This window comes from Nomascus leucogenys, chromosome 15 (assembly GCF_006542625.1).
Source record: "Nomascus leucogenys isolate Asia chromosome 15, Asia_NLE_v1, whole genome shotgun sequence".
NCBI classification, from domain to species: domain Eukaryota; kingdom Metazoa; phylum Chordata; class Mammalia; order Primates; family Hylobatidae; genus Nomascus; species Nomascus leucogenys.
Window position 1 is genome coordinate 35,179,915 of NC_044395.1, and position 24,853 is coordinate 35,204,767.

General features: G+C 34.7%; 1 protein-coding gene across 2 annotated transcripts in view; it reads right to left on the reverse strand.

The window, feature by feature from the left end:
• Window positions 1–24,853, reverse strand: part of CNTN5 (contactin 5) — a 1,343,728-nt gene that overhangs the window by 703,214 nt on the left and 615,661 nt on the right. The window lies entirely within an intron of this gene.

The window sequence follows — 24,853 nt, forward strand, 5'->3', positions numbered from 1 at the left end:
ACAACTATTTTCTGTAAGACCATCTTACTTATCGTCTTTTGCACTGCTAGAAAATGACTCAAAGCACTACTCATGTGAACTAATGAGTTTCTTATATAATACAACTTAGCTGATGTTTTGTTTTATAAAATATTTCGTTAAATGTTCTATTGTATATTCAGTGTTCATTTAATCAAAAATCAGGAAACAACATTTCTACTTAAGGGATCTTTTGTCCTCTAAAGCAGAGCTTCTCAAATTATAATGTACAAGCATCTGAGGAGGTTTTTAAAAATGCAGTTACTATATCAGTTGCTCTGGATGGAGTCTCAGATTCTTTATTTCTAACAAGTACTGCCCAGGTGATGCTGCTGCTGCTGCTGCTGCTTCTGCTCTGGGACTACACTGCAAGTTGTAAATTTCCAGATCACAGCAGTGTTCAAATGTACTTGAGCCTCTAAAATCAGAATATAATGATGCTAAATACACACATTGAAGTATTTTAGCTTATATTTTAAAAGTTTATTACTGTCATTATTACATCATTTCAGATATTTAATCTATTCCTTTAAAAAATTTGAAGATAAATATGTGTTTATTATAACACTGTAAAGAGAAAATGTGAAGAAAATGAGCATAATCTATCAACACTTCAGAAATGGATAACCATTATTGCCTTTTAAATGTATTTGTGTGTACTACTTTTATCTAGCTTGTTTTAAGGAAATTTTGATAACATTATCAATGCTGTTTTACATTTTTTAAATCTTATTCTGTAAACAGTCATTTCTCAGTACGGTTGTCTACACAGTGTTTAATGGATGTCGATTATTGTAGCATATGGAATAAACCAAATATTCCTAATCAATCCCCCCTTATTAGTCACTTGCGCTGCTTCTAATTTTATGTCATTATTAACAATGTTGTGAAAAACAACTTTGTTTCCTATTTCTTTGAAATATTCTCAGTACTTAGTAAAATTTTAAACACTTTTAAGTATATAGTTGAAAAGAGCAAACCCCGTTAGTAGAAAATTATTAAAAAATGTTTATGTAAATTCAAATTTTTCACCTACAATTTGAACTAGATATTGAAAAATCTGGTTAATTCCTACAGACTTGTAGGTATTACTTATCGTCCTGAATATAGAAAAAAAAACATGTAAACACATAATCAATTTGCTCTATTGTTCTCATGATAGTCTGTCTATATTTATGATACTTTATTACTGAGTTTTCTCTTGCTTCTACATAAATTAAAAATAGGTATGCTCTCCAAGTAAGTCTTCTAACTTTTAAGTTTTGGATCGCGGAGTACCTGTAACTAGTTTTTGAAGCATTTTCTAAATACCTCTGAAACCTATGTGTTCCAATCCCAATCAATCACGTAATAACCAGGGTTATTTTAATAATCCTTGATACATTATATATTAGATTTTTTTAAAGTTACTATATGTGTATATGTATATACGTGTGTATGATGTGAATGCAAACAAATGCATATGCATTAGTCCCTTCTCACAGTGCTGGGTACCCAGCATAATGGGGACATAGTTTTGGTGATAGTGGTTGTTATGCAAACAAATGCGTACACATCATACACACATATATGCATATACACATATAGTAAATTTAAAAGAAAATCTAATATATAATAAATGCATCTAAGATTACTAAAATAACCCATTATTAAGTGATTGTTTATTCTTGACAAATATGAATTGTTAAAAAGTCTCTACACAGGCACTTTATACTAATTATTGATAACTTCAAGGAAGCTTGAAATTAACAAGGTCCCTCGGTAAGACACTTCGCTAAGTTCTTATTTTAATTTCATTACTGCTTTGCAGCAAAGATATATATCAGAAAACATAGTTTAAACTTTTCTATTATTCAGTCTAGGAGAATTTTCTGGGCTATAGGCGAGCGAGTATAAATGTTGTTATCAGACCTAATTTAAATATCATCCCAATCATTTGTGAGCTTGACCTTTCCAATCTTGATCCTTTATCAACTGAGGTTAATGCTACCCATATTATAGGATTATGATAATACAATCTAAGACACTTAAATGGTTTAGAATTGAGCCTGACATATAATGAACATCAATCTATCCTGACTAAAATATCAATATTTTCATATTATTATTTTCATTTTTCGCCAAGGAAGAATATAAGAATAATCAATATATTTTCCCAGATGCTAGTAAAGTGATTTTCAACCCTCCTGTTTGGCAGTGAAATTAATTCTCTAAATAAAATCTTACATAGCATATTAATATAAAAAACTTTACCAAAGAACTAAGGTCTACCCATTGAAATGTAGAGAAGAAAAGAACAACTATTAACTAAGAATTTCTATTCACTGAGCTTCTCTTACCACCGTAACTACTACTGAGGCAGCTGCATGGAATTTGGAACTCTAAAGAATAAATATGTTACATTGGAACAATTATTTACACAGCTCCTCTAGCCTAAGAACCATTTTTATCCCATTATTTTCATTATTTCAAACAAGTCATGCTGGCTGTACCAAATATATATAAATCCTTAATCCATTTATTTCTTTCCATGATCCCCTGTTACTACCCTAATTCAGGCAGTCATCGCCTACTATTTAGGCTATGAAAATAATTTCTGTCAGTTTTATAACAGGATTATTGTGATGTAAATGACATATAATAAAACTGCACATCCTTAAGTTGCATAATTTTCTGAGTTTTGACATATAGATACACCTGTGAAACCATTACCACAATATAGAGGATGAACATATTCATCAACCCTAAAACTTTCCTCAGGCCAATTTGTAGTCTTCCTTGGCTCCACCTCACAACACCATTAGGTAACGAACATTTTGCTTTCTGTCACTACAAATTAGCTTGTACTTTCTAAGGTTTACATACATACAAGCAAACAGAATGAATTAAATACTTTTTTTCACTTAGAAAGATTATTTTGAGATCCAAGAATTCTTTGAGTAACACAAGGTCACATAGATTTTCTTGTATTTTTTCATCCAGAAATTTATAGATTCAGGCTTTATATATAGCTGTATAATATACTGTGGGTGAAATTTTGTATATAAAATGAAGGATGGATCAATGTTCATATTTCTGCATACGGGTAACCAATTTGTTCCAGTAAAATTTGTTGAAGATTATCTTTCCTCTGCTCAGTTGCCTTTGCACATTTCTAAAAGGTCAGCTGCCCACATGTGTGGCTCATAATTTTCTTGTTTCAATCAATAACAGCAAAGTTAAATAATTACTAGATTTGGTTAAGATAATTTTACATGCCAACTTGGCTAATCCATGGTACCCACATATTTGGGCAAACGTGTTATTATATTTCTCTGAAGGTATCTTTTAGAAGAGATTAACATTAGGATCCATAGACTTTGACTAAAGCAGATTGTTCTCCATAATGATTGGGCGGGTCTCATCCAATCAGTTGAGGGCCTTAAGATAAAAAAGAGTGAGGTTTCCAGAGGAAGGGAGAATTCTATTTCCAGACTACCTTTGGGCTTGAGCCGCAATGTCAACATTCCCCTAGGTCTCTGGCCTGTGAGCCTACTCCACAGATTTTGAACTTACCAGCTCCCAGAATCCTGTGAGCCAATTCCTTATGATAAATCTGTCTATATACATATATACACACCCAAATTGTTCTGTTTTTTGGAAGAACTAAGACTAGTACATTGATATGCAGTATATTCACATTAATTAAAACATGGTTTAGAGTTACCAAAACCTGAAACAAACTAGCTTCCACATAAAATTTATTATGTTTACTTATAGATGTCATGGTATCCAAAGATAGAAAACCTGCTCTCAGGAAAAACTGGAGCCTGGAATTTAAATGCCATTGGGTCTCTCCACATCTTATGATTCTCTTCCTTTCATAATTGTTTTCTCTTTTTCTTTTATTACTCATTCAGAAAGTCTGACTTTCTCTGCTTCTCAGAGGTACTCACCTAACAGGATATGGTTGCTTCCAGCCCAATATTTACAACTTTTATTTTAAAGAGTAAATGATCATGTATCTTTCATTCCCAACCCTCAAAAGCCCACACATAAGTGTCTTTGACCAGCTTGGGTGAGGTGTCCATCTCTAAGTCAGTCAACTGTGGCAGGGGTTGGAGGCACAATATAAAATGATGTTCGTGCTGGAGCCCTGTAAATGATGTGTAGCAGATTGATCCTAAAGGAAGAGGGTTCTGGAGAGGCAAATGGCACTCATTACATTTTTCTTTTTTTTTTTTTTTTTTTTTTTTGAGACAGTGTCACTCTTGTCGCCCAGTCTGGAGTGCAATGGCACCATCTTGGCTCACTGCATCCTCTGCCTCCTGGGTTCAAGCAATTCTCCTGCCTCAGCCTCCCTAGTAGCTGGGATTACAGGCATGTGCCCCCACACCTGGCTAATTTTATATATATTTTTTTTAGTAGAGAGGGGATTTCGCTATGTTTGTTAGGCTGTTCTCAAACTCCTGACCTCAGGTGATCCACCTGTCTCAGCCCCCCAAAGTGCTGGGATTACAGGCATGAGCCTCTGAGCTAGTCCCACTCATCACATTTATTTTCAGAAGCAGTAAATAAGCTAACTGTCTAAATTCCTAATTGTTAAATGTGATGCAAGAGTAAATATTTACTATATACTCTGTAGATTGGAGAGCTTGCTGAAATTATCAGACATTGCCTGAGATATTAAGAAAAAATTGGACTACAAAATTTTAGTTCTAATTTTATATTCTCCAGACAGTCCACACGAAACATTTCTCCTTTCAAATCAGACTTTTAGCTCTGACTCTATTCACTTGCTCTGAATGAGAGGGGATTTGATTTCATTTTGTATTATCAATTATTTAAAAGTTTTGCAGTAGATAATGAAGAGAATCATACTCTCTAAACACCCTATATAAATTGGCACACTAGCTGTTATCCCCTTACCTCGCTCTGCTTTTTAGATTAGTTGTTACAACCTGAGTAATTTTTGTTTTGTTTTGCTTTTGTTTGCAGACTCCTGTTTTAGAATGTAAACTCCACAAGAGCTGTTTTGTTCACAGCTACATCCTAGCACCTAAAAAGGTGTTTGATACAACTTAAAGATTCATAAATATTTAAATTAATAAAATATAAATTTTAAGAACTTATATTTAAACTTTGTTTTAAAAGCATAATTGCATTTACAAACATAGGATCCATTAGAATGGGCCTCAGTGGTGAAAGAAGGCCAATTTGAGGGGTTAGTGCTTTTATAATAAATTCTGAATGGGTCTAGTAATCTTAACACATCTCATCCTTCAAAATCAATGATCTAACGCTCACATTTATAAATTTTCCTTGAATTTTTTATGTTCTCCTGCTCAATGTGTCAAAGGTGACAGAACAGATGTAATCACTGAATGATCAAACAGATGTTTCATTTGTGTTACCATTCATTATAATACGTCAAAATTGACAGCATGACTATGCAACTTGTCAAGTACCTAAAAACTACTCAGGTCTCTTTTTAAGAGACTCAGGTTTTTTAAAAAAAACAAAACAAAACCTTCCTATGAAACACATAAAAATGTTTAAAATATTTATTTTAAAATAAATTGTCATTACTGGGTAGTAATAATCAGTTGAGTGAATCCCTTTTTCAGGTTACAGTGATACACAAGGAATTTTTGTCACTGTGTACAGCAATCATGGATACCATGGAGACTGAAGAGTATTACACAGCCCTGCCCAATGTGTACTTCCAGTCCTTAGACCATACGGAATTGGATATGGAAACCCCCAAACCTCCAAATTCCCAAAATAGATGCAGGTACATTTATTTTATACATTTGTTGTACTATTCTATATATCCATTATGTGCTTTTTGTGATTTTGATGTTTTTCGAACACTTTTAGAAAGATTCTCCCTTTAACATGCCGAGCTCCAGTAAGGTGCTAAGTAGATGGTTAGGAATGTTTTTTGTAATTTACAACAGTTCAGTAAGGCTTTCCGTATAGATTTTGTTGGAGTTTGCGTTTTTTTCATTAAGCTATCTGTACTTAGATTTATTTTTTCTTTTCTATTTTTTTTCCTTATTTTTTGGTGGGCATTGGGACAGAGGGAACTCTTCTCTTTCGACCTTTGACATTTTTTTCCAGGCAACACACTTTTTGGTCCACAAACTTAACTATTCAAGAAACACAATTTTTTTTTTTCAAAATATCTAGGTTAAATTAGATACTGAACTCTTGTACTTCTATGGGGGTTTTCTACAGACAATTTTCTAAAGAAAAATGTTTTGGCGGGTATTTTGGAGGCCCTGAAGAGAGTCAGAGAGGCTTATAAGCTGTCTGATAATGAAATGAAGGGCCCTTGCTATCCAGTCCACTGTGGTCATTGCTGATCTCCTGTTTTCCTGGTGTTTTGCAGCCATGTTGCTCTTGGCTTCCGGTCTTCCATGTCTCTAGTGGAGTGCAGGCATCTTTGCTGAGACTGGCATCTCTGGACAAATGGGCTAGCTTCCTGGGTACCTTGCACAACTGTCACCTCTAACATTTTATCAGCCCACTCTTAAGGTCCATTAACTAGTGCATGGGCCAAGGACAGTCTAGAAACTTACTAAACTATCTTTCTTCCATTTTCCAGAAATTTTGCCCTTCTCAAGTGTTGCCTTAAAGGGCAGGCATTTAGCTTTCCTCTTACCCCTGGTGCTTTGCATCATCATTTCTATGAACTTAAGTATTTGGACAGGAGAAGCCTTTGTTTTCCAACAGTTTCTACTTTGTGATATGGAAAATTTCCTGAGGGAAAAAAATATGAAAGCTCTAGCTATCTGTTTGAAATTAAGAAGGTGGAGAATGAGGGAAATAGTAGCAATAAAATGCAAATTAATATGCCAAAAGCTTATTCGGACACACTTGTTGTAATCTATCTCGTTTTCTTACCTTACGATTCATTTTTAAATGAAGAGGTTAAAGAGGTAGGATGTAAAGACAGGAATTAATTTATCTATGACTGCAAATAAATTTGTGGGCTTTAAATACTCCATTTAGCTCTTCAGAGGCTCCACAATAACACACACACACTTACACGTATGTACACACACTTATACCTATATACACACATATACACATACACACACACATACATGTATTCAGAGGTGCTACAATACACAAACACATATACACGTGTGTGTATATATTCATATTTTATGTGTGTATTATTGTGGAGCCTCTGAATAGCTAAATGGAATATTAAAAGTTCATAAATTTATTTGGAGTCATGGATAAATTTATTCCTGTCTTTACATCCTACCTCTTTATTCTACTATTACCTCATTACCTATGTGTGTATGTGTGTGATATGTGTGTGCGTATATACATCTATGTGTGTGTATATGTGTACATATGTATATAAAAGGGATAAGGCAGCAATGGATTTTATTATATATGAACTGGATAAAGGCTGATGATTCCATTTTCAGTATTCCGTGTTCAAGGCCAAATTAATCCCGCAGTCCCCAAGATCAGTTCAAGGGGGTAATTTACTGACACCGCAACTGTTTGCTTCCAAAGAGATTCCGACCTTTAGGGAAAGACTATGGACCAAGGACCTTGAGGGGACAGACAACTAGCCTGAAGGAAGCATGCAGGAGATTTTTCTGAAGGAGGCTCCCAGCCTGCATATCTAATTTTTAAGCTATAGAACTGAAATTGTCCTCATGCAGTTGACAAGAATCATTTGCCAGGTTCTGCACAGAAATATAATCATAATTAAATATTAATCAGGCTGTACTTTGGGCCATTTCTTCTTGCTGAAAGTCATGTAGCACCAGATACTGTTCACATCCACATCGTTCCTATAGATAGGATTTCTGACATTAGGCTTGTAAGACTGTTTAATAATTGATTTGATACCCGTTGTCCCTTCAGACAGGACCTCTCACATTAGAATCATAAGGATTTTACTTAAGGACCACTTAAAATTTTTTTAACACCCAAAATTCTACCTACCAGTTTGAAGACCCCCACAGAGGAATGGGATCTGCATGAGAATACAGCTTCTTCCTCTCCCTGGCCCATGACTTCATGCAGCACTCTTTGACCAATCAGAGATCTTCACACTGCAGCCCATTCCAAAACCCTGATAAACTCTAAACCCATATAAGCCCAGATACAGTTGACGTGTCCTCCCATTTCCTCATTCAGGGACACTAAGATTAAACCTTTTTTCCTGCTGCAACCCAGTGTCTCAACATACTGACTTGCTGTATACATCAGGCAACAAACCTATTATGTTTACAAAATTTTTATTTAAGGTCTACTAAAAAAGGCTTGGGATTTTTATGCAATACATCTTCTAAGATTTGTTTAATTGATTTAATTTGTTTTAGTCTAAACAAGCATTATAGAAAATGCAATTAATGTTCAGACCTTTTAAGCACTTAAGGAACATCATTTTAGGCAGGCAATTGCTTACATAATAAGCAATTTAATTTAACAGCAACTCAGGTCTTCATTCTTTCTCACCCAACTCAGTAACCTCACCAGTAGATGTAGATCAGAAAATCTGATTCAAGTGAAACCTACATCAATTTTAATGTGATTTCTGAAGTACCATTTCATATCCATTGGTCCCATACTACCTCCTGTTCCCCTGCCATCCTCTCTTGTCTCTTTTGCATTATCAGAACCTCCAAATGGAACTCCACCTTTGCCTAATCCCATCCACGCTAAACCTCTAAGAATGCCAATGGCCTATTTAAGAAGCTGATATACCCCTTAGCAAGCTCCTTCCATAGGAAGAGGAGGCTACCAATCTCAAAATTCTAACACTGTTTAGATTTGGCCTACAGTATATTTTAGCTCCATAAATTAAACAATTCTAATACACACAGCTACTGTGGACATCTGCTATTTTAATTTGAAAAACTAAAAAGCTATGTTCAGGCAGTGCTGTTTGAAAACATACCCAGTAATCACTAAAAATTCAAGCAAAGACTCATTTCTGATAAATTTCCTTTTGTGCTTTCACTGCTTGCTTGCATTCTAATAAAATATTTATCATCACTGAAGGGTAAAAATATTCATTAACAGCTTTTTTGGTTTATTTTGTTTTGTACTTAAACAACTTGATGGATTTTTTTTTAATAGAAATAACAGTAGTTTAACCGCCTTGACTGACTGCTTTGGCAGTATTTACACAAAGAGGGATACATCATTTTAACTAGCAGTTCAGAAGCTGCCTAACAATCCATTGTAGAAATCATTAAAAAAAATTCTATAAAACTACTCTGTTGATTATGAAGAATCGAATATCCTCAGTTAAATTCTCAACCCTGACTATAGCAAAGATCTAATGAGAAATCCATGCTCTCCTAGGAGCTCATTTAATTAACTCAAGCGTTGCTTTCAAAGTGCTATAGCATTAACTCAAAGCATTGCTTTCAAGTTATAGTTCTGCTTGTAAATTCACATACATTACATGTAAATTATAAGACATTTCAAAGGAGAGGGACTTTGGTGACAGACCAATTTACATTTCTTTCTTGCCTATAAGCATTTCCCCCCCCTCACATTTTATATTTAGCATTGATAGACACGGATTGCGGACTTTTGTTTTCCTAGCTATTGCCACCAAGATACACACTTTCTTTAATTATGGTAATTCTTCAATAAATAGAACTACTTACTGATTTAAGGTTGAAATCTGAGAGGGGGGAGCTATGAACATGTAAAATTTTTATTAGTTGACTCAAATCTGGATGGATCAATTGGCTGTTAAGTGAAATAGGTTTTGCCCCAAGAGCTAGATACTGTGCTTAAGGGGAAAGAAGATGAGATAAACAAGCTTATAAAAAAATGTTTTGCCCTAAATGTACCGTGCATTTTGGGAAGATGAAAGACACAATTCTTTGTTACACAGTTCAGTAGTACAAATCCAATCTGTCTGAGTTCATTCATGAACTTGAACAAATTAGTAAAGCAAGTATTTTCCCTTACCTTGTATTTAATATGGATCTCCCTGTCATTATTGCCCTGTTTTCCAAAGTTGTCACCAATAAAATTGAAACCAGTGAATTCAGATTTGATGTAAAAACAATTGTTTTTTCTTTGTCTTTCCTCATCCTTATCCTTTTGAAGGTCATTTAAACCAGCAAATGTTGAGCTTACCCCAAGGTTTACACATTCTTGAAGTAAACCCTTTCTCAATGAACTTCTTTTTAAAGAACTTTAATAAATTTGGCCCAAAATGTCTTATCTGAAACCCTTGGGGGCAGATGTGTTGCAGGGCTGGAGATTGTTTAGACTTTAGAAAGGTAATACTTTGTTGCGCATATTCAGTATATTATTGAACACCTTCAGTGAGCTGTTTAATAACAAACAAAATAATTATATAATAGTGTATACATAATGTACTTCCTACTGAAGCATGTTAATATTTTGACTGCAAATTTAAATATTTGTACCAAATGGACTAAGTTCTATAAGTTAATGTGTGCGTTCTGCTCAAAATTTTTCACCAAATAAGTTAGACAAGGTTTTGATTTTTAGAGCTTTCAAAATGTATAATTGGAATAGTGACTACAGCCTTGTAAGATTCAAATAAATCACTCTGGTTGACAGGATTGTGAGAGGTACTTCAGGATCCTGCTTTCTGGTGGACACAGCTCTTATAAAACATTCCTTTTAAATGTTGGGAGGACCTCTGAATCATATAGAATAGTCACTCTCTTGATTAGGTTACATTATATGACAAAGATGATGGTATAGATAGTATAGATGATGGTGCCATTATTTTATGTTATATAAGATGCTATTATAACCAGCTGAAGACAGATTGCCCCGCTGGCACTGAAGAAGTAAGCAGCCACGTTGTGAGAGGGGGCTATATGACTAAGGCCTGAGGGCAGCTTCTAGCAGGTGTAAGTCACTCTAGCGGACAGGTAGCAAGATAATGAAGACTTCAGTCTTAACCTCAGTAAACTGAATTCTTCCAACAACCTAAATCACCTTGGAAGAGCTTCAGATGAAAGATAAGACTGCAGCTCCAGACAACATCTTGATTTTAGTCTTATGAGATGCTCAACAGAGGAGATCCTTAATCCACGCTGGAGACTCTGAACCACAGAAACTTCGAGATAATGCATTTGTGGTGGTTATGCTGCCAAGTTGGTGGCAATGTGTTATGCAGCAGTAGAAAACTAATGTAGTCAGTAAATTTCATTTCTTTCTAACTCAGAACTTATCAAATTGTTATATGAAATCTTATCCTTTTTCTGTAATTCTTATTATTGTCTCAGTAATATGGGTAAGTAAAAAACAAAAGGATATCTTGAGATGAGGATTTTTAACTTAATTTTATAGTTGATTTTCATGTTAAAGGAAGTTTACATATAATCCTGAGGTAGTTGATAGGGTTAAAAAATAAGTGCTGATAAACGTGTATTAGGGAAGTGACTTGATTTTAATTTATATAGCACTTCATTTTATTTTAACTAGGTAGGTTTTTTAAACCAGTCTGTTCTCCTAGATGAAACACAGATTTGATAAAAAAGAAAAAAAAATTTTACAATTTGGAATATTATTCATGAAAGTCTAATAGCTAAAACACTTTATATCTGTCACTTCGATCCTTACTAGGGGCATGAAGAGGGCTGGTTCTATGATATTACATTTAAATGTGCTTTGGATCAAATTGGCTACCCATAGCTTAGAATTTTTATCAGTTTCTAGGATGATTGCTTTTAGGGAAAATATTGTTTCTTTTGAATTTTTTTTTATTATACTTTAAGTTTTAGGGTACATGTGCACAATGTGCAGGTTTGTTACATATGTATACATGTGCCATGTTGGTGTGCTGCACCCATTAACTTGTCATTTAGCATTAGGTATATCTCCTAATGATATCCCTCTCCCCTCCCCCCACCCCACAACAGTCCCCAGAGTGTGATGTTCCCCTTCCTGTGTCCATGTGTTCTCATTGTTCAATTCCCACCTATGAGTGAGAACATGCAGTGTTTGGTTTTTTGTCCTTGTGATAGTTTGCTGAGAATGATGGTTTCCAGTCTCATCCATGTCCCTACAAAGGACATGAACTCATCATTTTTTATGGCTGCATAGTATTCCATGGTGTATATGTGCCACATTTTCTTAATCCAGTCTATCGTTGTTGGACATTTAGGTTGGTTCCAAGTCTTTGCTATTGTGAATAGTGCCGCAATAAACATACGTGTGCATGTGTCTTTATAGCAGCATGATTTATAATCCTTTGGGTACATACCCAGTAATGGGATGGGTGGGTCAAATGGTATTTCTAGTTCTAGATCCCTGAGGAATCGCCACACTGACTTGCACAATGGGTGAAATAGTTTACAGTCCCATCAAAAGTGTAAAAGTGTTCCTATTTCTCCACATCCTCTCCAGCACCTGTTGTTTCCTGACTTTTTAATGATGGCCATTCTAACTGGTGTGAGATGGTATCTCATTGTGGTTTTGATTTGCATTTCTCTGATGGCCTGTGATGATGAACATTTTTTCATGTGTTTTTTGGCTGCATAAATGTCTTCTTCTGAGAAGTGTCTGTTCATACCCTTTGACCACTTTTTGCTGGGGTTATTTTCTTCTTATAAATTTGTTTGAGTTCATTGTAGATTCTGGATATTAGCCCTTTGTCAGATAAGTAGGTTGTGAAAATTTTCTTCCATTTTGTAGGTTGCCTGTTCACTCTGATGGTAGTTTCTTTTGCTGTGCAGAAGCTCTTTAGTTTAATTAGATCCCATTTGTCAATTTTGGCTTTTGTTTCCATTGCTTTTGCTGTTTTAGACATGAAGCCCTTGCCCATGCCTATGTCCTAAATGTTATTGCCTAGGATTTCTTCTAGGGTTTTTATGGTTTTAGGTCTAACATGTAAGTCTTTAATCCATCTTGAATTAATTTTTGTATAAGGTGTAAGGAAGGGATCTAGTTTCAGCTTTCTACATATGGCTAGCCAGTTTCCCCAGCAGCATTTTTTTTTATTTTATTTTATTTTATTTTTTGAGACGGAGTCTCGCTCTGTCACCCAGGCTGGAGTGCGGTGGCACAATCTCGGCTCACTGCAAGCTCCGCCTCCTGGGTTCACGCCATTCTCCTGCCTCAGCCTCTCCGAGTAGCTGGGACTACAGGTGCCCGCCACCACGGCCGGCTAAGTTTTTGTATTTTTAGTAGAGACCGGGTTTCACCGTGGTCTCGATCTCCTGACCTCGTGATCCGCCCGCCTCGGCTTCCCAAAGTGCTGGGATTACAAGTGTGAGCCACCGTGCCCGGCCCCCAGCACCATTTATTAAATAGGGAATCCTTTCCCCATTGCTTGTTTTTGTCAGGTTTGTCAAAGATCAGATGGTTGTAGATATGCGGCATTATTTCTGAGGGCTCTGTTCTGTTCCATTGATCTGTGTCTCTGTTTTGGTACCAGGCCCATGCTGTTTTGGTTACTGTAGCCTTGTAACATAGTTTCAAGTCAGGTAGTGTGATGCCTCCGGCTTTGTTCTTTTGGCTTAGGATTGACTTGGCTATGCAGGCTCTTTTGTGGTTCCATATGAACTTTAAAGTAGTGTTTTCCAATTCTGTGAAGAAAGTCATTGGTAGCTTGATGGGGATGGCATTGAATCTATAAATTACCTTGGACAGAATGGCCATTTTCACGATATTGATTCTTCCAACCCATGAGCATGGAATGTTCTTCCATTTGTTTGTATCCTCTTTTATTTCATTGAGCAGTGGTTTGTACTTCTCCTTGAAGAGGTCCTTCACATCCCTTGTAAGTTGGATTCCTAGGTATTTTATTCTCTTTGAAGCAATTGTGAATGAGAGTTCACTCATGATTTGGCTCTCTGTTTGTTATTGGTGTATACGAATGCTTGTGATTTTTGCACATTGATTTTGTATCCTGAGACTTTGCTGAAGTTGCTTATCAGCTTAAGGAGATTTTGGGCTGAGACAATGGGGTTTTCTAGATATACAATCATGTCATCTGCAAACAGGGACAATTTGACTTCCTCTTTTCCTAATTGAATACCCTTTATTTCCTTCTCCTGCCTGATTGCCCTGGCCAGAACTTCCAGCACTATGTTGAATAGGAATGGTGACAGAGGGCATGCCTGTCTTGTGCCAGTTTTCAAAGGGAATGCTTCCAGTTTTTGACCATTCAGTATGTTACTGGCTATGGGTTTGTCATAGATAGCTCTTATTATTTTAAGATACATCCCATCAATACCTAATTTATTGAGATTTTTTAGCATGAAGGGTTGTCGAATTTTGTCAAAGGCCTTTTCTGCATCTATTGAGATAATCATGTGGTTTTTGTCTTTGGTTCTGTTTATATGCTGAATTACATTTATTGACTTGTGTATTTTGAACCAGCCTTGCATCCCAGGGATGAAGCCCACTTGATCATGGTGGATAAGCTTTTTGATATGTTGCTGGATTTGGTTTGGCCGTATTTTACGGAGGATTTTTGCATCAATGTTCATCAAGGATATTCTCTTTTTTGGTTGTGTCTCTGCCAGGCTTTGATATCAAGATGATGCTGGCCTCATAAAATGAGTTAGGGAGGATTCCCTCTTTTTCTATTGATTGGAATAGTTTCAGAAGGAATGGTACCAGTTCTTCCTTGTACCTCTGATAGAATTCAGCTGTGAATCCATCTGGTCCTGGACTTTTTTTGGTTGGTAAGCTATTGATTATTGCCACAATTTCAGAGCCTGTTATTGGTCTATTCAGAGATTCAACTTCTTCCTGGTTTAGTCTTGGGAGGGTGTATTTGTCGAGGAATTTATCCATTTCTTCTAGATTTTCTAGTTTATTTGCATAGAGGTGTTTGTAGTATTCTCTAATGGTAGTTTCTATTTCTGTGGGATCAGTGGTGATATCCCCTTTATCAGTTTTTATTGCGTCTATTTGATTCTTCTCTCTTTTCTTCTTTATTAGTCGTGCTAGTGGTGTATCGATTTTGTTGATATTTTCAAAAAACCAGCTCCTGGATTCATTAATTTTTTGAAGGGTTTTTTGTGTCTCTATTTCCTTCAGTTCTGCTCTGATTTTAGTTATTTCTTGCCTTCTGCTAGCTTTTGAATGTGTTTGCTCTTGCTTTTCTAGTTTTTAATTGTGATGTTAGGGTGTCAATTTTGGATCTTTCCTGCTTTCTCTTGTGGGCATTTAGTGCTATAAATTTCCCTCTACACATTGCTTTGAATGTGTCCCAGAGATTCTGGTATGTTGTGTCTTTGTTCTCGTTGGTTTCAAAGAACATCTTTATTTCTGCCTTCATTTCGTTAAGTACCCAGTAGTCATTCAGGAGCAGGTTGTTCGGTTTCCATGTAATTGAGCAGTTTTGAGTGAGTTTCTTAATCCTGAGTTCTAGTTTGATTGCACCGTGGTCTGAGAGATAGTTTGTTTTAATTTCTGTTCTTTTACATTTGCTGAGGAGTGCTTTACTGCCGACTATGTGGTCAATTTTGGAATAGGTGTGGTGTGGTGCTGAAAAAAATGTATATTCTGTTTATTTGAGGTGGAGAGTTCTGTAGATGTCTATTAGGTCCTCTTGGTGCAGAGATGAATTCAATTCCTGGGTATCCTTGTTAACTTTCTGTGTTGTTGATCTGTCTAATGTTGACAGTGGGGTGTTAAACTCTCCCATTATTATTGTGTGGGAGTCTAAGTCTGTTTAGAATTTTTTTAACCTTTTCTCATCTTTTTATATTGTAACTTCTTTCCCCTTTCTGCACTCTCCAATTGCCACATGCAATAAATATTTAATAGAATGATCTGAGATACTATGTTATCAATACATTTTCGATGATTGTTTATGGGATTTCTGTTTGTAACATAACTGTTTCACTTTTTCTAATTTCTGGCTACATGAGCTGTGATATATGTCCTCAAATTATGCACCTATATCTTCGATTTTATGCTAAGCAATTTTCCTTTTCTAATAAGGACAGTGTCCCATCTTGATTGTGCATGTTAAATAACAAATAACTTCTAAGTTGGAGCATATATTTAGAATAAAATAGAAACGATGAGACAATTTGTCTTATTCTTCCCATTTAACGTCTTTTCCGAAGGCAGAAACTTGGTTTCTTTAAAGCCTTAAGTGGAAAGACATAGACAAGAACATTATTGAACTGTGTTTTGGGCCTAATTGCCCCAATTGCTAAATATTTGAGATTATAGATACGCTAAATACCCTAATTATTGTATATTGTATGTATCAAAGCATCACCATGTACCCCATAAATGCGTACAATTTCAGATATCAATTTAAAAATAATAATTACAATGAAAAAGTCATAATTGGAATGTTGAACTACTACTGAGTATTATTTCATTTGTAGTAGAAGGATCACACAAGAGATTGCCAGTGTACTTCCAAAATTCAGGTAAAGAGAGATTAGTATTAGAGAAGAGCAAATGAATGTTGTTCCTTGTAACTAAGGTAACTTTTATCACAGAAAGTTGCCTTGCTTTTTGTCTAAGGAAAGAACAAAAATGAAAGTAGTTTACATAACATCTATGTTTTAAAAAAAATCAGTAATGTTCTTATGGTGCTAACTGGCTGAGTGTAGCCTATCCCACAAAAGCCTGGGTCTTACTTGTGTAGCACAGATGGTTAGTATAATAGAGACTGATGCATTATGTTATCATAGCTTTATAATCATCTATTCAGGTGAATGAACTAACTCCATTTGCTTAGAGTTCATGCCTACCAAAATGCTTTCTGAATATTTGACTCCCCATTAGATTTGCTGACGAGGAAAGAAAACACTGACTCTAAACATGAGTAGCCTACTTGATAGTTATATTTCTCACTATAAATTAATTCGTTGAGATCACAGTTTTTAAAATTCTCTTGTGACTCTGTAATATTAAGATTCAACTTGAGTAATAATGTTCCAGACCAAAAAATTTATTACAGAAGTAGCTTTCATTTTTCAGATTGGCATATAGCTCAACAGTTCAGAAAAAAATACTCTTTTTATATCTTTTGCATGCTCCAAATGCATGGAAAAATAACACATTCCAGGTAGATTACAACTCATTGATATGAAAGAGGATCCTGACATACACAGGTATTCCAAGAATCATTCCTGTGGGAATGAGAAATGGTATAGGTTTGCTGTAAAGAGTCATTTATAAAAAGATTGAAAATACAAACAATTTTGTAATCAAATAACCAACATAAAGTATTGGCAATACTTCAGATAACCTTGAGTAAACAGAGCCAAATGAGTCAAGTCTCCAGACAGTTTTTTTCAAAAAACTATTTGCTCTATAGGAAAAAAACTTAATGTTTCATTAAAAATTTCCTTCTTCTGTGAGCCCCCTTCTTAAACGAACAAAATTTCTCTCCAGATAGTTTTGCTTTCTTCATTTTTTATCTTTTAAGCAATAATTATCTTCTTATATTGTAGGTCTTCATATTCAACCCAAAGTAAATTTACAACACATACTGTGGTTTTGGAAGTTCTGCAGTTCACAAAAAAATATTTTCTTTTAGTATCTGCTCATTATTCAAAGACTTCTGTGCCCATTTGTATCAGTAAAATACCTGAGGTTTATTCCAGGGAAAATAAAGTGGCTACATTGATATTTTCATCTTTATGATAGCCCATATATTCTGAATTTTCTCCTAATGACAATTCTACCTTATTGATGTTTCTCTTGTTTCAGAATTTCAGTGGGATTCTGACTCATTTTGATCAGGATAAAACTAAATGACTGAATAAGTCCAGAGTTTTATACTAAGTTTAAATTAATAAAAGTAATTTAGGAGATACTTCTATATAAACATGCAAAATAATTTGTAATTAGCAAGACTTTTTTTCCAATATTATTTATTTTCAAATTCACAACTAATAATTGTTTGTATTTATGGGGCATACAGTGATGTTTTGATACACACAATGTATAGTAATTAGCATAACTAGCATATCAAGATTCTCATTTATCATTTTTTGTGTATTGGGAACTTTCAGTATCTTCTCTTATTGAAACTATTTGGTATTTTCTTAACTATAGTTATGCCATAGTGTTACGGAATACTATAACTTACTCCTCCAATCTAGCTGCAGTTGTATATCCTTAAACAAATTTCTCCCTATCCCCCTCCCTGCTTCTTCCTACCATTCTCAACTTCTAGAATTCTCTGTTCTACTCTTTACTTCTATGAATTCAACTTTTTCTGCATATGAGTCGGACATGCAGTGTTTGATTTCCTCTTCCTGACTTATTTTGCTTAACATATCCTGTAGCTCATTCATGTTACCACAAATGATGGGGTTTTATTCTTTTTAATAGCTACATAGTATTCCATTGTAAATATATACCGCATTCTCTTTATTCATTTGCTCTTGGACATTTGGGTTGATTCCATATTTTGGCTATTGTGAATAGTGCTGCAATAAACATAGGGTGAGAATATCCCTTTGAAATACTTCTTTTGGATAAATATCCAGTAGTAGGATTAATGAATCATATGGTAGTGCTATTTTTAGTTTTTAAGGAACCTCCATAATGTTCTCCATAGTGACTGCACTAGTTTACATTCCTACCAACAGCATACAAGAGTTCCCTTTTCTCTACATCTTTGCCAGCATTTGTTATTTATTGCCTTTTTGATAATAGTCATTGTAACTTGGGTGAGATGATAGCTTATTGTGGTTTTCATTTGCATTTACCTGATCATTAGTAATGCTGAACATTTTTTACAAATTTGTTGGCCAAAATCATGATCAAGTGGGATTTATTTATCCCAGGAATGCAAGGCTAGTTCATCATATGCAAATCAATAAACACGATACATCACCATCAACAGAATAAAAGCCAAAAACCATGTAATAATTTCAATAGATGCAGAAATAGCATTTTCTAAAATTCAATATTCTTTCATGATAAAATCACTCAACAAGTTAGGCATAGAAGGAAAGTGCCTCAACACAATGAAGGCTATCTGTGGTAAACCCACAGGTAACATCATACTGAATGAGGAAACGAGAAAGCGAGAAACAACATCCAAATAGGGAAAGAGGATGTTAAATTATCTGTGTAGACCACATGATCTTATATATAGAAAAACCGAAAAACCCTATGAAAAACCGTTGAGAATTGATAAATACATTTAATCAAGATGCAAATACAAAATCAACATACAAGAATCAACAGTGTTTCTATACACAAATAACAAAGTAGCTGAATAAGCAATCCCATTAGTATAGCTACCAAAAAAATAAAATACCTAGGAATAAATTTAATGATGGAGGTAAAAGGTCCCTTCAAAAAAAAAACAAGCATAAAAATCTGATTAAAGAAATCAAAGACGACACACAAAAAAATGAACAGAAATCTCATATTCTTGAACTAGAAGAATTAATATTGCTAAAATATTCATACTATGCAAAGCAACCTACAAATTCAACGCAATTTCTATCAAAATACAAATGATATTCCATACAAAAATAGAAAAAAATTAAAGTTTGTATGGAACCACAAAAGATCATTAATAGTGAAAAATAATACTGAGCAAACAGAACAAGACTGAAAATATCAGACTACTAGATTTCAAAATACACTACAAAATTATAGTAAACAAAACAGCATACTACTGGCATAAAAACAAACACATAGACCAATGGAACAGAATAGAGAAGCCAGAAATAAATCCACATATTTATAGCCAACTGATTTTTGACAAAGGTGCCAAGAACTTTTATGGGGGAAAGTACAGTCTCTTTAAAAAACAGTTCTGGGAAAATTGGATATCCAAATGAAGAAGAGTGAAACTACACCCTTTACAAAATGGATTGAACACCTAAACGTTAAGACTTCAAACTATAAAACTACTAGAAGAAAACATAGGGAAATGCTTCAGGAAACTGATCTGTGAAAAAGATGTGATGACTAAGACCTCAAAAGCACAGACAATAAAAGCAGAAACAAACAAACGGGGTTAATGTAAACTAATAAGCTTGTACACGGCAAAGGAAACAAGAGTAAAAAGACACTTACAGAATGGGAAAAAATATGGGCAAACTATTCATCTGACAGGGAATTAATACCCAGAATATGTAAGGAACTCAAACATCTCAATAGCAAGAAAGCCAATAGTCTACTTCAAATATGGGCAAATGATCTGAATAGCAAGTTTAGGGTTTTTTTCTTTTTTTTTTTTTAAGAATTGACATTGATGAAGTGCTTCAAGCTCTTTTTAAATTTTTGTTCAGTCTTTTATCACATATTGTCATTTATCATATATTGTCAATTTCAGTGAAATATACTAACGGGCAACATACTTAACAGGAATTACATTAGTAAATAAAATGCACACTTTTTCCTTAAAGAGCTCTCAAAATATTAGGGAAGACACACCTTCTAAGGACGTAAGTGCATGCCAACTTTATGTCCTAAATAAAGTCATATTGACCAGTCAGCCAAACATGTGCGTGAGTGGATTGATTATATATTCTGACAGAGATGTGGAAAATACTGCCTTGAGTTTTTTCATCTTACCTTTTGGTATTTACATTGAATATTCTGATAGAGTGTAGGAAAAAATATGGCCTTAAAAACATTTGCTTCTCTAGCTGAAGACATAAGCAAAGCATCAATGCAGATAGAATTTATCACATTTGACTAATAGCAAAAAAGGGAAAACAAGTTTATTGCATATGCATATTAGGGTAGATGTAATCCTTCCAGATAGAAAGAAGGTACTTATGTAGTTTGCTATCCAGCTTCTTCACTTTTGAGAGGCTTTTCCATTTTTTCTTCCAGGCAGTGATTGTACATAGACATGAGCTGCCCGACAAAATAAACAAAACAGAGCCAATGTTTTCGATTGCAAATAACTCCAGCTCCTGGCAAAGTATGCCCAGATCAAAAATCAATACTGAGAAATGGACTCCACAGAAACAAATTAACTGCACTAGTGACTTGGACTTGTTCAGTAAACTTCTGCTCTGCTATTGCTTAACCCTTATTGTGACAGGAATCCAATCAAGGAATACATTATACATTAGGAACTATTTTTTAAGTTATACTTTAAATTCTGGGATACATGTGCAAAACGTGCAGGTTTGTTACACAGGTATACATGTATCATGGTGGTTTGCTGCACCTATCAACCCATCATTTACCTTAGGTATTTCTCCTAATGCTCTCCCTCCCCTAGCCCCCTACCCCGACAGGCCCAGGTGTGTGATGTCCCCCTCCCTGTGGCCATGTGTTCTCATTGTTCAGCTCCCACTTATGAGTGAGATCATGTGGTGTTTGGTTTTCTGTTCCTGTGTTAGTTTCCTGAGAATGATGGTTTCCAGCTTCATCCATGTCACTGCAAAGGACATGAACTCACCCTTTTTTACGGCTGCATAGTATTCCATGGTGTATATTGCCACATTTTCTTAATCCAGCCTATCACTAATGGACATTTGGGTTGGTTTCAAGTGTTTGTTATTGTGAATAGTGCTCCAATAAACATACGTGTGCATATGTCTTTATAGTAGAATGATTAGTTCAACCATTGTGGAAGACAGTGTGGCGATTCCTCAAGGATCTAGAACCACAAATACCATCTGACCCAGCAATCCCATTACTGGGTATATACATTAGGCAATTATTTTATTGACAAACATATACATCCTCAGAGTAGTTTAAGTCTCAGAAATTCATAGGCTTTTTCTCAATTTTTTTTTTTTTTTGAGATGGAGCCTCGCTCTGTTGCCCAGGCTGGAGTGCAGTGGTGCAATCTCAGCTCACTATAACCTCTGCCTCCCTGGTTCAAGTGATTCTCCAGCCTCAGCCTCCTGAGCAGCTGGGACTACAGGCACCCAGCATCACGCCTGGCTTTTTTTTTTTTTTTTTTTTTTTTTTTTTTAAGTAGAGACGGAGTTTCACTGTATTGGCCAAGCTGGTCTCAAACTCCTGACCTTGTGATTCACCCACCTCAGCCTCCCAAAGTGCTGGTATTACAGGCATAGGCCACCACACCTGGCCTCAAAAATTTTTTTCGTATCTTTTTGTTTCTTAATATTAAAATTAAGAAACAGTTTCTGGAACGTATTTGAAGTACGAAGTGCAATATTACCTATAAGAATCTAAAGCTGTATTTATTGTTAAAAGAAAATGTCTTTTAAAAGGAATCCTGTTGTATAGTTCCTTTAGTGTTTATTCTTTTAATATCAGAATAAAAACAACATATTAGAACAAAAATCTACTAGGCTAAATGTTCAAATCTATCAATAACTTGCAGTGCTTTGCTCAGTTGCTTAGTGAATATTTAATATAATTTGCCGAAATAAATTTAGTTGAATTGACCAACAAGCAAAATATGTTTTAAATGGCCAATATTGATTTCTTGTGCTTATATTTACAACATATTTTTAAGGATTTTTTTACAATACTGATGGGAATCTGTGACTGAAAACATTTTAAATGTCAGAATTCTAATGGTGAGAGCATCGTTTTGCCCATTTGAAATCCTATAGATAGGAAGAATTAATTATTTGACTTGAGATTCATTTCTAAATTATTAGTTATGAAGTGATATAGAGCTAAATATGGTTCTACTGTTTCCTTCCTCAATTCTTCCACGTTTCAAGGACAGTACAACCTAAAGGCAACATTAAAAAAGAAACTAAGACCTTGCCAATTGTGAGGTAGCAGTTTTCCTTCTTCACATATGTGTTCAAAGTGCTCAACTGGAACTCAAAGCAAAATGAGCAAAGGAAAAAGACGTAATACTCAGGAGGAGTTTCTGATTTCACTCCTCTCCGAGACATGGGTCAAATTTCCTCTATGCTAGAGACAGTCTTTTTTGGAAATGATATTTACAAGTTCGGTGGGCATGTGGGCATATGTTTAGAGGCTAACACATGAAGGTGTAAGTAGCTTTATATGTGAAGCTCTATGTTTTTGTATATAGAAATTCTTACATATTTAATTCAAAATATTTTAAGGGTAAAATTATCATGTACACATACAGAATATGGGCTTTGCATGGGACATGGATTTCTGACATACTGAAAAAATTGTTTACATTTTTAAATTACTGAAATTTGTTAAAGCCACATATATTGTTTCAAAAAGTTAGTATGGTTCTTTTAAATTTTTATTTTAATTAAAATTATTTTGAAATATAAGAATTTAATTATAGGAAACATTATTTCATTTTTTTGTAAAGGTATGTTACTGGAGAAACTCAATTCCATTTATTAGAAGGACCACAGAGGTCCTATCTATGTAGGGTTTGTGTGGTTCACAGTCAGAAAGTATACCAGCTGTGCTTAGAATATATCTGGAGTAACAGTAAGAGCTCAGCCAGTGGTAGCTATTATAATTACTGTTAATATTATGAACATTAATATGTCTTGGCAATCTATATATATACCTTGTTTTATGCATTGCCATTTATTGTTCTAAATAATATATGTACATTCACTCATATAATACTCAACAAACCTATGAGATAAGTTTAGTTATCATCCTTATTTATAGATATAAAAATTGAAATACCAAGTAGCATAAGAGTTTCCAGAATAATACATTGCTGGAATTACAAATGCTCGAAACAGAATATATAATGTCTGAGGTAATACGCTACATATCCATTCTCTTGATCACAAGGTATTGCCTCATTATGTATCTATATTCAGATTGCCTCTGTGCATGTGTGTGTATTATATAACGAATCAAATATTCGTATACACCTACATTTTTACATAGACATAGCAACACCTACACACACATATTCAAGCCTTTTCTAGTTCCCAATTATTGAGATTTTGCACATCCTTGTTTTGGTTGCGTAAAATGCTCCCATAGGAGTATTTCTAAGTTTTGCATGAAATAATGCATTTTAAAACCTTATATATCCAAAGGAAATAAAATCAGTGTGCCACAGAGATATCTGTATTCCTATGTTATTGCAGTACTATTCACAATAGCCAATAGGTTAATATAGAATAGACCTAAATATGTATCAATCAGGTAAATGGGTGAAAAAGCACGGTATATATACACAACGGAATACTATTTAGCCATGAAAAAGAACAAAACCTGTCATTTGCAACAACATGGATGAACCTAGAGGACATTATGGTAAGTAAAATAAGCCAAGCACAGGGCTAATACCTCATACCGTCATTCATAAGTGGAATCTAGAAAAGTTGATCTCACAGAAGCAGAGCAGAGCAGTGGTTACCAGAGGCTGAGAGGGTAGAGGGGAGAAGAGGATGGAGAAAGGTTGGTCAATGTGTACAAAGTTATAGTTAGATAGGAGGAATAAGTTTTAGTGTTCTGTACAGTAGCGTGACTATAGTTAAAAATAAAGTGTATTTCAAAATAGCTAGAAGACTTTGCAAGTTCTTACCAAAAGAAATGCCAAGTATTTCAGGTGACAGATATGCTAATTACCTGAATTGTTCATTACACGATGTATAAATGTATCAAAACATCACACTGTACACCCTGCAAATATGTACAATTACTATGTGTCAACTAATAACAAAATACAAAGAAAACAAAAAGATCAACAAAAAAAGCTTAATTCAGCATTTCGCACGTATGGAGTGTTTATAAGAAAATTTCTATTACAAATGACAGAGATCCAACTGGAAAGATATTAAGAATTAAAAATTTCAAAAATGGGGAGGTTTTTTAGTTCATGAAACCAAATGACAGAATACCACTGTAGAATCAGTGACAATCAAACAAGAAACCTGGATATTCTCAGGACTCTCAATTTCTCTCTGAATCTTGTTTTTCTGTATTAATGCCATTTTCTCCTATTACATAACAGATCAAATGGAATTTTTCAGCACAGCAGGGAATATGACCAGAGGCTACTCAAGACTGGCAC